Here is a 13,628-nt window from a genome sequence, read left to right as displayed (position 1 = left end):
CCATGGCCACCCGAAGGGTCGTCTCCTCCATGGCCACCCGAAGGGTCGTCTCCTCCATGGCCACCCGAAGGGGCGTCTCCTCCATGGCCACCCGAAGGTTCGTCTCCGCCATGGCCACCCGAAGGGTCGTCTCCTCCATGGCCACCCGAAGGGTCGTCTCCGCCATGGCCACCCGAAGGGTCGTCTCCTCCATGGCCGCCCGAAGGGTCGTCTCCGCCATGGCCACCCGAAGGGGCGTCTCCTCCATGGCCACCCGAAGGGTCGTCTCCTCCATGGCCACCCGAAGGGTCATCTCCGCCATGGCCACCCGAAGGGTCGTCTCCTCCATGACCACCCAAAGGGTCGTCTCCTCCATGGCCACCCGAAGGGTCGTCTCCGCCATGGCCACCCGAAGGGTCGTCTCCTCCATGGCCACCCGAAGGGTCGTCTCCTCCATGGCCACCCGAAGGGTCGTCTCCGCCATGGCCACCCGAAGGGTCGTCTCCGCCATGGCCACCCGAAGGGTCGTCTCCGCCATGGCCACCCGAAGGGTCGTCTCCTCCATGGCCACCCGAAGGGTCGTCTCCTCCATGGCCACCCGAAGGGGCGTCTCCTCCATGGCCACCCGAAGGTTCGTCTCCGCCATGGCCACCCGAAGGGTCGTCTCCTCCATGGCCACCCGAAGGGTCGTCTCCGCCATGGCCACCCGAAGGGTCGTCTCCTCCATGGCCGCCCGAAGGGTCGTCTCCGCCATGGCCACCCGAAGGGGCGTCTCCTCCATGGCCACCCGAAGGGTCGTCTCCTCCATGGCCACCCGAAGGGTCATCTCCGCCATGGCCACCCGAAGGGTCGTCTCCTCCATGACCACCCAAAGGGTCGTCTCCGCCATGGCCACCCGAAGGGTCGTCTCCGCCATGGCCACACGAAGGGTCATCTCCTCCATGGCCACCCGAAGGGTCGTCTCCGCCATGGCCACCCGAAGGGTCGTCTCCTCCATGGCCACCCGAAGGGGCGTCTCCTCCATGGCCACCCGAAGGGTCGTCTCCGCCATGGCCACCCGAAGGGTCGTCTCCTCCATGGCCACCCGAAGGGTCGTCTCCGCCATGGCCACCCGAAGGGTCGTCTCCTCCATGGCCACCCGAAGGGTCGTCTCCTCCATGGCCACCCGAAGGGTCGTCTCCTCCATGGCCACTCGAAGGGTCGTCTCCTCCATGGCCACCCGAAGGGTCGTCTCCTCCATGGCCACCCGAAGGGTCATCTCCGCCATGGCCACCCGAAGGGTCGTCTCCGCCATGGCCACCCGAAGGGTCGTCTCCTCCGTGGCCACCCGAAGTGTCGTCTCCTCCATGGCCACCCGAAGGGGCGTCTCCTCCATGGCCACCCGAAGGGTCGTCTCCTCCGTGGCCACCCGAAGGGTCGTCTCCACCCTGCCCGCCCGAGGGAAAGTGTCCGCCCTGGCCGCCAGCACATCCTGCTCCGCCCTGGAGGCTTCCTGCTCCGGTTTAAATTCCTGTCCTCCTGTTCCTCATCGTCTTCCTTGTGTTTCCTCCACCACGTCCCGTAACACCACTACAATAAGCTGTATAAAACATGCGTTCACTCGATTAATTTTGAGCATCCAGATGGTATAATCAAATCTTGTGGAGCGCTCTCTGAGAATGCATTTATTTGTCATTTTAAATGAAACAGAGCGTAAAAGTGGCCTTTCTTATCGTGTTGCGCCCTCTATAGGCCATGAATGATCGGCGACTTACATATTGTTGCCCTATTGTTGGTTTGATTGCTTTGATTAATAGTAGAATTTGTAAGTCGCTTTGAATAAAAGCATCTGCTAAATGATTAAATGTTGCCGTCGTCGTGTTCTGACTTCCGGTTTGTATTTTCACAGCATGAAGGTAAGATCTTACAGATTTATGAATTCAGGGCCGGTAAGTAATTATAAGTTGAATGAATAACTGGCAGGTCTGTTTTTATAAATGTTCATGATAAATGTTCAGTGTTATTTTCTTCTGTGAATGAGTGGGTTGAGTTGAGCGATTATGTTGGAGCTTGCGTCTGGCTGAATGAATATTTAATTGCCTTAATTTACTAATTAGAAGATTATATGAGGGATCACAGAGAGACTTACCCATTCGACCTCCTGCATCTTCCTCTCATCTATTATCTTCTGTTTTCTCTCAGTTTCAGCCTGACATCTGTCAGTCCACATCCCCCCCCCTCTCTCTCTCTCTCTCTCTCTCTCTCTCTCTCTCTCTCTCTCTCTCTCTCTCTCTCGCCTGCAGATATATCTGTCCGCTCTGTTAAGATGCTTTTACAGACGATTATTGTCCCTGTCCATGGGATCAAATCTGTTTGGCACAAAAGACCTCTGATCAGGAGGTTTATTGCTGTAGCATATTTTAGAGCTATAAATATAGTTGGGGTTAGTGAATAAGAATTAGAAATGTCCAAAAAAATTAAAGTATAGTTTTTTTTCCTTCTATTTATTTGACACAACATGAGTTGTCATTAAATCGTTACACACTGATGATTTATGATTCATTCTCCCTGACCCACTGATGTGCATAAAATGAATCATCATCTTCCACTCTCCCACTGTGGATGCTTATCAAAAGAGGGGCTTACATTTGTTAGCAGTTTGTTATTTGACCAGGATAATTAGATTAGATTAAAGCATGCATCTGTACACAAGAGAAATTCCTGCCTTCGACAACAAAGCAAAACATTAAAAATAACAAAATCCAGAGTGACTAAACTGAAATGAAAAATTTAAAATTAAATAAAGCTATAATAGGACAGAAATTTGGTGTGTTTAAAACATAAATGTTTCACTGTAAACCCCCCCCCCCCCCCCACCACCACCACAACCACCACCAATTTCCACTTAAAAACTCAGGTTCAGTTGCTTTCTTACATTTTTTTATATATTTTTTACTTTATTTGTACAAGTCATTTAAACTGTACTTACATTAAACCGTGTTAAAAAAAATATAGTTGAATTGCCTTTAACTTATAAAAAAAAGTTGAAATGGCATTTTTTTTGACGAGTTAAAGTAGTGTAAAAATATAAATTGCCTTGACTTAGACCTACCAATCATATCGTTAGAGATGAGAGAGAGAGAGTGGAGGAATAACATGTGCCAGAGAAACCAGCGCTCAGCCATCTTTAGTTCATTGTGTTTGAAACTTCTGTTTTTGCGGTAGCTCTATTGTAGAGTTAACGAAAGTTATCATGTGTGCATTGTAATGTTTGAAGCGGATGTATTCATGAACGAGCGGTTCATTCATAAATCTGTAAGATCTTACCTTCATGCTGTGGAAATACAAACCGGAAGTCAGAACACGACAAGTGCAGCGCTGAAAGGGGGAGGGGGGGGGTACATACTCTATATGGGGGGAGAGAGAGAGAGAGAGAGAGAGAGAGAGAGAGAGAGAGAGAGAGAGAGAGAGAGAGAGAGAGAGAGAGAGAAAGAGAGAGAGTGTGAGAGAGAGAGAGTGAGAGTGAGAGAGAGAATGGAGGGAGGGAGTCAGACAAGCCAAACATCAAGAATCACACACACACACACACACACACACACACACACACACACACAGTGTAGCGTTCGCTGAGAGAAACAGCAGCAGCATCATTTCTGCTCATGTTTCTGAGTTTGAGGGAATAACTTCCACAAGCTCAACATCTGTCTGAACATCAGTGATCAGGTGAGGGATCTCTCCTCTTCTCCCCGATGTGTGTTTCTTTTCCTTAGGAGTCTAGATTAACATCACATTTATTTTGATGTGGTGGAAGCTTGTTATCTTTGTATTATTTTTCCCTTGGGTGAATTAATTGAAACAAAATGTATTTATTTTTTTCTCTGTGGCTGGGTTGTATGCCAGTATGTCAGTGACTTAACTGTCTGAGTAGATTAATGCATTAATAACCATCTGTCTCGGTTTGTCTGTCACTCGTGTTCTCTTTCGCTCTGATTTTTCGCTCTGTCAAATTTTCAAGTTACCTAAGCATTTTTAAATTGTTGATACCCAGTAGTAATAGGATACAGCAACTGTCAATTTGATTGATTGCAGGTGGGCGTGTCTATCCTTTGATCTTCCCCCGCCCCTTCCGGTTCCTCCCCTTCCTGTCCCGCCCCTCGTCCCGCCCCTTCCGGTTCCTCCCCTTCCTGTCCCACCCCTTGTCCCACCCCTTCCGGTTCCTCCCCTTCCGGTTACCTTTGACCTAGTTTCCGCCCCTTCCTGTTACAGCTTCTGTCAAAATGATGGATGATGACCTTTATCTAGTTCCGCCCCTTGTGGTTACAGCTTCTGTCAAAATGATGAACTGTTTGAAGTTTGTTTGATCTAGTTCCGCCCCTTGCAGTTAAAAAGTTTCTGTCAAAATGATGGATTGTTTGAAGTTTGTTTGATCTAGTTCCGCCCCTTGCGGCTACAGCTTCTGTCAAAAATGATGACAGTTTGTTTAATCGTTTGAAGTTAGTGTTTTGTTACAAAGCGATGGATTGTTATTTTTTAGCGCATCCCCTCGCTATGCCTAAGCTTATCATAGCAGGTGTGTGTGTGAAAGTGATAAGAAAAACTATGAAAGTTTATCTGACACAAACGTAAAAAATAAATGTATTCAGTGAAGCATTTCCGATTAAAAAACGGAGACATTAAAATTGTATTAGAGTTGAATAATATAAAACATACAGTTTATGTAAAACCTCACCCCAAAAAGTTGAAACAGTTGTTGAACAGTTGTAAACATGTATGAATGATCTCCCTCTGCCTCAAAACATAGGGAGCGCGCCTCTATGTGTATGTGTGTGTGTGTGTGTGTGTGTGTGTGTGTGTGTGTGTCTTTTGTCAGAGCAGTAAAGGATGCGCCGCGTGCACTTATCTGCCTGTTTAGATAAAATAAAATAATCTTACATGTTTTACAGAGTTGGAAGAAAAATCCCACACGGTAGCGCCGGATCTCTCTGAAAACTATCTCCAATTATATTTTTTTTTTGGACCGTAACCAGCTAGGGAGTCGTGTGTGTGTGTGTGTGTGTGTGTGTGTGTGTGTGTGTGTGTGTGTGTGTGTGTGTGCCAAAGCAGGAATCCCCGTCCCCCGCATTGCTGGAAGTGTATCTCACACATAAGTTGAAAAAGCATGTTGTTCCTTTAAAAGTGTTTAAATTAAAATATATAAATAGCTTACTAATTTAACTAAAAGTTGAAAAGCATGCTGTTCATTTAAAATCTTACTATTTTAACTAAAAGTTGAAAATCATGTTGTTCATTTAAAATCTTACTAAAACACTGAAGTTGAAAATCATGGTGCTCATTAAAAATAATCAAGGCTGTAATTCATCTCAAAACAAAAAGGTACTGTGCCGAACGCTATCTCTTCCGTATAGGGAGTGAAACATGAAATACAGCTTGTCTGATGTACCTCGCAGTTCACGGACGTGCCGCTTGATAAGACGCTAACATGCGCGGTGCAATGGCGACATCTAGTGGACACTGAATAGTGTTTTTACACCAATAGGTATCATATTTCATATATAAAGAACTGTCCTCACGCCAAAAATTATCAGAAACTGCTTTTCCTGACTCTGCCAGATCATCTCATCATCAAAATGCAAAACAGTGAGTATTTTCTCTATAATTCATTTATGCTTATATGATTTTGTTCCAACATCTGCATTGTGCTATATTGCTGTGAGTCTAATATGATTGTTTTTAAAACAGTCATTCATTATGATATTATATTGTTTTATCTGGAAAATTTAAATGTAGAACAGATTGGTATAAATGTTTTGCTGGATAGTTCTATATGCAATGTGTTAAAACACAATTTGTGACTATAACACTGTTTCATCTAAAAGATTTAAAACATCATTAATATAAATGATTTTTAAAATCTGTTATAGTGTTTTAAACTTTCATTTGACTACGTGGGTTTTATCTGTTATACTGTTTTAAGCTATCATTGGACTACGGGGTTTTATCTGTTATAATAATAACTTGATTTTTAAGCTGGTGATTTTCAATCCTATGCTGTTTTAATCATGAGATGTGCTATTGACTTTATTTTTAAAAGATTGTTTATTCATTAGTTTTAAACATATATTAATTGTGCTATTGATATTAATATATTAATATGATTTTTCGAGCGTATAAGCAATTTTTTTTTTTTTTTTTTTTTACCATTGGTTTTATCCAGCGGCTTTTATTATGAAAAGACTAGGCCTTTTCTAGCAGGAAGTGTGTGGTTAGCTAGCGGCTATGCTATGATTCTGTTTTGCTATCTATCATTTCTGTTTGCATTAAATCATCGGTTCGGCATTGGACTACTCATTTTGTTTTTATTAAAACAGCGCTCGTGATTATTAGGCATGACTTAGCAGCGCTCATGTTAGAAATGTATGGTTTAGCAGCGTGTGCTATGTCACTAAGTGCTCTTAAATATGGTTGATATCATGTATCATAACTAGTTATGAACCGTATCTGTTTCACAAGGCAGATCGATCTGTTTCTGATATATTGGCATGTTATTTTTAGACCTAAAAAGCTTGTTTTATTCACTGTGTTAAACACATGTTGTCGATACACGAACTAACCAGCTCTCCTGCGCCATCCGCTGCCCCGTAGTTGAAACTAAATCCTGTTATGACTAAATGTCTTCCTCTAGTCATCTCAAATGTTAAAACATGTAGTTTTGGGGAGATGGCTCCCTCTAGTGAGAGTCAAATGTTAAAACATGTAGTTTTTGGGATGGCTCCCTCTAGTGAGAGTCAAATGTTAAAACATGCAGTTTTTGGGATGGCTCCCTCTAGTGAGACTCAAATGTTAAAACATGTAGTTTTTGGGATGGCTCCCTCTAGTGAGAGTCAAATGTTAAAACATGCAGTTTTTGGGATGGCTCCCTCTAGTGAGACTCAAATGTTAAAACATGTAGTTTTTGGGATGGCTCCCTCTAGTGAGAGTCAAATGTTAAAACATGTAGTTTTTGGGATGGCTCCCTCTAGTGAGAGTCAAATGTTAAAACATGTAGTTTTTGGGATGGCTCCCTCTAGTGAGACTCAAATGTTAAAACATGTAGTTTTTGGGATGGCTCCCTCTAGTGGTGGTGTGAGATATAACATGCTGAAAATAATGATGTTTTTATTTTATTTTGAATGATTATTATATTTAATTTTGTAATAATTTTTTAATTAATATTTTATTTTAATTACTTTTTGTTAATTAATATTTTTTTTTTTTTTTTTTTTTTTTTTTTTTTTTTAATTAAATTTTTTTTTTTTTTTTTTTTATAATTTTTTTTTTTATAATTTTTTTTTTTTTTTTTTTATAACGCATCTGTCTGTAGGCGTGTCATCAGACAAGCATATAAAACGACTCACAAGTGTTTCCATTTATAACAGGATTTTTTCCCCCCAGGTCCGAATTCTGAGAGCGCCGCTTACGATGACGCCGATACATGTGAGGCCTGATCTTTTTCTTTCTGTTACAAATTATTAAAGCAATTTTAAATAAATTAAAATGTAATTCTCTCTTTTTTTAAATTCGCACCAGCTACTCCGGTGATTGATGCAAACAACAGAGCGGATGGTAAAACAAGACCTATCGTCGATGTAATTTTTTTCCTAACGCCTATGCGAAATCTAATTTATTTATTTATTTTAGATTTCATACATCTGTCGGATCCCACTCAAGAAGATAATGAAGACCCCATCATTGATGTAGATGCAGCTGACCCTGCTCCGGTGTATACTGAGGATCAAATAGCCCTTACCGACTCGGCCTTAGACCAGCGCCCCGGACCAAGCGGTGAGCCTTTGAGAAAGAAGACTAGGAAATCTTCTCGTTCTACCTCACCGGCCAGTCCTGAGAGAAAAACGCGACGTTTTACCCCAGCGATCAGTCCTGAAAGCAGTCCTGACAGGAAAACTTTATGTCCGACTCCAGTGAACAGTCCTGACCCGAGTCTTGACAGTGTATTTCTTTATGGTGAGACTATCTACATTATTTTGTATTTAAACTCAAATTGAGTCATACCATTAAGATTTTGAGTCATATTTCTACACAGCTGGGTCCGGTAGAAGCCCTGACAACGTGACACGTTGGAAGACACCTCAACGCATCGATTTTGAGCAGAGTTCTTGGACAAACGAGGGTCGATCGACGTATCCTTTTCTCACACCGCCGGAAGAAGATCCAGCTGCGCATCCCCCAACTGATGAACCACGCAATGATAGTTCTCTGACTCTGAGGCTCATTAATGCAGTAGAGACATTGGTGAAAGAGGTTCGTGAGGGACGGGCTGATTTAGATAACAAATTTATCGAACTACGTGATGGCCAAGATGCTATAAATGCCAAATTGATTAAGCTGGAAAATGAGAGATCAAACGAAACGCGTACCAGATTAGACGCATTGCGCACTGAGCTTCGGATCTCTCAGCTCGAGACACATAACCGATTTGACAGACAGGATCGCTTTATTCAAAATCTGGCCAATGAAATATTCAGACGTAACCAAAGTATGCAGACAGCCATCTGTGACGGTTTTGATAGAATCTGTTTCACGTCCACGGAACACCATAGTGAGCAAATGCTTTATTACCGTCAGCTCATTCGCACCATCCTAGATGCAACAGTCGATTAATCCTTGTACCCATTAAACTTTTACGATGGTACTCATTTTCTTTACCTATCATCTAGTATACTCTATGATTTGTAATATTTCATCTATGCTTTTTACATATACTCGCTGATTTTTATATTCCATGCATACTTTGATTTTTCCATATACGCTATGATTGTCATGTATGCTTTGATTTTTTATACTATACGATTTCATGTATGCCTTGATTTGTTTTTATATACCCTGTGATTTTTATATTTCATGTTTTTATATATACCCTGTGATTTTTATATTTCATGTTTTGGTCTGAAATCTTAAAATGGATGGTTCAAAATGCTTTTGTGCAGGCGCTTGTCAACCAGGCCAATGCCCCACAGAACTGTCAGCGGACGAGATTGAAATGCTAAGTATGCTGCCTGACGAGCTTTTAACGTATACAGATTCTTTAGACCGGTATTTGTTTAATCTAGAATCTTCACAACACCCCCCTAATTTGGATCTTTTTGAATTAGCCGTAAATCCAAATATGAATATGTTCGATCATGTGCTAAGCGTAGACAATGATCCTGTTGTACAATCCGGGGGTGATTTAAATAACCCATCCTCCACATCTAGCAGCGCTGATTCACCCACAGATCCTGACCACGACAACACTGAGCCTCGCGCTAATGATACTTCACAACCATCCACATCCGCAGCAGGTAATGTTGATACTTCACGCGACGATCCTCTGGACATTGAGACACTGATCCGTAGAGGTGGCTACGTTAACGGATATCACGTTATACCACGACCTCGTTTCAATAGTGTCTCGTTGAGAAGATCCATGAACCTGCGAGTGATTAACTCCCCAGATTTAGCTGTTTATCACACCTACTTGCACGACACACTGAGCGAGATTGTTACCTTCGCTAGAGATATTGGTGGTAATGCCCCCATCATTAATATAACCCTGTCGGCTCCCAGTCTACAAACACCCATCAGCGCCGTTTTAACACCGGGCAATAATTACGATGTCAATTTGCTTTACGATCAAATTGAAAAAGTCCTTCAGAGCGAAGACCGGTTATTATCGGACACTTCGGTAGAAGTAGAAGCAACGGTTGTTTTCGCAAGACAAGGTGGGGGTGGTCAACGGCGTAAACTTACAGATCTAGCCGTTGATGAGGTGATCAAAAGAAAAAAGACGAGTTTATTTTCCCCCGTAAATATATCAAATAATTTGTGTTTCTCTATTTGCCTCGCTCGTTTTCTTAACCCAAAACACCCCGAGAGCGAGTTAGAAAAACTGGCTGCCACTATCCAAAACAGTGCGGGGTTCTCAATCCAACATCCAATCGCTTTTAGCGACATAGCGTCGTTTGAACGTGCGCTAGACATTAAAATTGTGGTATTTCACAGATCTAATGCCTCGGTCTTAGAAACGTACAAAAATAACGATGAACCTCATCCCAAAACGGTGTTCCTCTATCTGGACAACGATCATTACTACATGATTTTGAATTTGACTGCGTTCATCGGTTCGCCGTACGTGTGCGAATTTTGCTATAAAAGTTACACATCTCGCAGAAACCATCGCTGTAAGCACGTCTGCAACGTATGTTTCGACGCAGAATGTTACAGATTCCCTAAACAAAGCATCCACTGTTCCGACTGTTTGCGGTACTGTAAATCACAGTATTGCTTTGAAATGCATAAAAAAAATCCGCCTCCCGGTCACGAAAATCCCAGCTGCGATTTAATAAAATACTGTAAGCTATGTGGTAGACGTTACGATGTTAAACCGGGAAACAAGAAAAACCAACACATATGCACGCCGAACAAATGTGTCCACTGCCAGGAAATTTTGCCGGATGCTGGATCGCACCAATGCTTCATTCAGCCCGTAGCGTCTAAGGAATTTTGCGAGAAATACATCTTCTACGATTTTGAAACGCGTTATGAAAACGGTAGGCACGTGGCAAATTTTGTCTGTGCGATCACGTTCCAAGGGGAAAAATTTGTCGCTCGTGGGGCACGGTGTATTGCTAAGCTAATCAACCACTTCAGACAACCTCGATATGAAGGCTACTGTTTCATTGCCCATTATGCCTCCAGATTTGACTCTTTTCTAATCCTGGAGTACTTATGTCAAGCCGGGTTGTCTGTTGAAGTCATATTACAGGGTTGCAAATTAATGTACATGTACGACGAAACGTTTGCGCAACGATATATCGATAGTTATTCGTTTTTTCCTTTCGCTCTTGCGAAAATGCCTGCGGCGTTAGACTTAACGACGACTGAAAAAGGCTACTTCCCCCATCTGTTCAACACGGTCGAAAATAAGAACTATTTTGGGCCGTACCCGGACAAAAAGTTTTACAACTACGACAACATGTCGGACAAAGATCAGCAAAAGTTCAATGTTTGGTACGCGACGGTTGAGGGGAAGTGGTTTGACTTCAGGAAAGAACTGTACGAGTACGGCGTTAACGACGTGGTCTTATTACGTGAAGGATGTATGAAATATCGGAAGTCGTTCATCGAATGTGCAAATTTAGACCCTTTTTCCTTCGTGACCATAGCAAGTTGCGCAATGGGGGTGTTCAAAACCCATTACCTCGAGAAAAATACGCTGGCTCTCACGCATAACAAAGCGTACGTGCAACAGAGCAAGACCTATTCGACCGGTTCAATTGAATGGTTAGAGTATGTCAAAAAGACACGGAACGTCGACGTTCACCACGCTGTGAACCACGGTGAGGTATCCTTCGGTAACTACTTTTTAGACGGCTACTATGAGCAGCACGGTGTCAGGCATGGTTTAGAATACGCGGGCTGTATCTTCCATGGACACTGCTGTCGCTTTGAACCCCATCAGAGGCACCCATTATCAGGAGTACCTTATGGGGTTCTCAGGAGCCAGTTTAACGATAAAGTCGAAATTCTGCAGAACGCGTACGGTTTGCAAATGGAGGTTCTTTGGGAATGCGAATGGAGCAAAATGAAAAAGACCGACCCCTCTGTGATAGAATTTATGAGCGATTACTCTGCGCCAGAGAGACTGAACCCGCGAGACGCTCTCTTCGGTGGTCGAACTAACGCTTATAAACTCTATCACAAGGTGAGCGATGGTGAGAAAATAAAGTACCTCGATTTCACCAGTCTCTACCCCTTTTGTCAGGCTACGAAAACCTATCCGATTGAACATCCACAGATCATTTTCAAAGATTTTGAACCGATTGAAAATTATTACGGACTTATCAAAGCGACCGTGCTCCCTCCTCGCAAATTACTGCACCCGGTTCTCCCTTACAGATGCGGAGGAAAACTCATGTTCCCGTTATGTAGAACCTGCGCACATGAGGAAAACCAGACCACGGTCTGTAGTCACGCGGATAAGGAAAGATCTCTCTCGGGTACCTGGGTTAGCATCGAGCTTTTAAAAGCCGTCGAGAAGGGTTATGTGATGGTCAAGATAGACGAGGTTTGGCATTTTCCACAACGGTCAGACACGTTGTTTGCCGGTTACGTGAAAACGTTTTTGCGTTTGAAACAACATGCGTCCGGCTACCCATCGAACGTCGTCACGGACGCCGAGAAAGAGACTTACATTCGTGAGTATTTTGAAAAAGAGGGGATTCAGCTCGACCCTGAAAAGATCAAGTACAACGCCGCGCAGAGGGCAATCACGAAGCTGATTCTGAATTCTCTTTGGGGGAGGTTCTGTCTCAGGGAGAACTTACCTCAAACGTCCCTGGTGAACGATCCCGAAGAATTCACCAGAATCGTTTTTGGCAATACAGACACGTTGACGTATTTCACATTCGTCTCGGACGACGTAGCTCTAGTCCAGCATAAACCTGCCAAAGATGATGTTTGTAAGACGCGTGACGTTAACGTGTTTATAGGGGCGTTTACAACGGCACATGCCAGACTGGAATTGTACGAATTGATGGACAGACTCGGCGACCGACTTTTGTACTCGGACACGGATTCGATCGTTTTCGTGTCTAGGGACGGAGACTGGGAGCCGGCTCTAGGAGATCATTTGGGACAGTTGACGAGCGAGCTGGACGACGGGGACTTTATTACGCAATTTTGTTCTAGTGGGCCTAAATCTTATGGGTTTATCACGGCCAAAGGTAAAGTGTCCATGAAAGCTAAGGGGATCACGTTGAATGCGAAAAATTCCCGAGCTATCTGCCTGGAATCTTTGATTGGTCTGGTTGACGGGTATGTGAAGTCGCACGATGGTACCAAATACATCCTGGCTCACAGCGAAAACATAGTGAGGAATAAAAAGACTCTCACATTGCACAACAAATCAGTCGTGAAAAAGTTTAAGGTGGTGTATAATAAACGCAGGCTTCTCCCCGATTTCACCACAGTTCCTTATGGCTACTGACCAGATGATGCACAGAGGATCGTTGGATGCTTCCGATTTTGATTTCAGGCTTCAGCATCCTTTTAGTTGTGTTATAAGCGGACCGTCCAATTCTGGAAAGTCTTATTTTGTAAAACTTTTGTTGGAGAAAGGTTTGAATATCATTTCAAAGAAAATTGAAAACATTGTATGGCTGTATGATTGCTGGCAACCTTTGTACGATGATGTACTGAAATTTTATAACATTAAATTTGTACAAGGAATACCCGAGAGTCTGAATGATGATGATTTACTCCCCGTTCATAAAACAAATCTTCTCATCGTGGATGATTTGATGCAGCAAGCTAGCGCCAACCTGGAACTGCAGAGAGTCTTTACGCAGTACGTCCATCATCGCAATCTCAGCGCGATTTACATAGTACAAAATTTATTTGTACAGGGTAAGTCCAGTCGAACCATCAGCCTAAACGCCAATTATATGATTTTGTTTAAAAATCCTCGGGATGTCAACCAAGTAGCTCTGCTGGGCCGACAAATGTACCCAGGGAACACAAAATACTTCATGGAGTGTTATCACGACGCGGTCAACCGATCTTTCGGATACCTAATGATAGACTATAAAGCAAAAACTCCGGAGCACTACCGTCTCAGAACAGGATTGCTTTCC

General features: G+C 43.3%; 1 protein-coding gene across 1 annotated transcript in view; it reads left to right on the top strand.

The window, feature by feature from the left end:
* Window positions 1-3,579: 3,579 nt before the first annotated feature.
* LOC130069109 (regulator of G-protein signaling 3-like) overlaps window positions 3,580-13,628 on the top strand; it is a gene marked incomplete at its 3' end in the record, with an annotated part of 103,438 nt that continues 93,389 nt past the window's right edge. The window contains exon 1 of the mRNA XM_056232829.1: window positions 3,580-3,681. The remainder of the gene's footprint in view (window positions 3,682-13,628) is intronic.

The sequence above is a fragment of the Rhinichthys klamathensis genome, unplaced genomic scaffold (assembly GCF_029890125.1).
Source record: "Rhinichthys klamathensis goyatoka isolate OS25496 unplaced genomic scaffold, OSU_Roscu_1.1 h1tg000356l_1, whole genome shotgun sequence".
Classification (NCBI taxonomy): Eukaryota; Metazoa; Chordata; class Actinopteri; order Cypriniformes; family Leuciscidae; genus Rhinichthys; species Rhinichthys klamathensis.
This window is presented reverse-complemented; position numbering and strand designations above follow the sequence as displayed.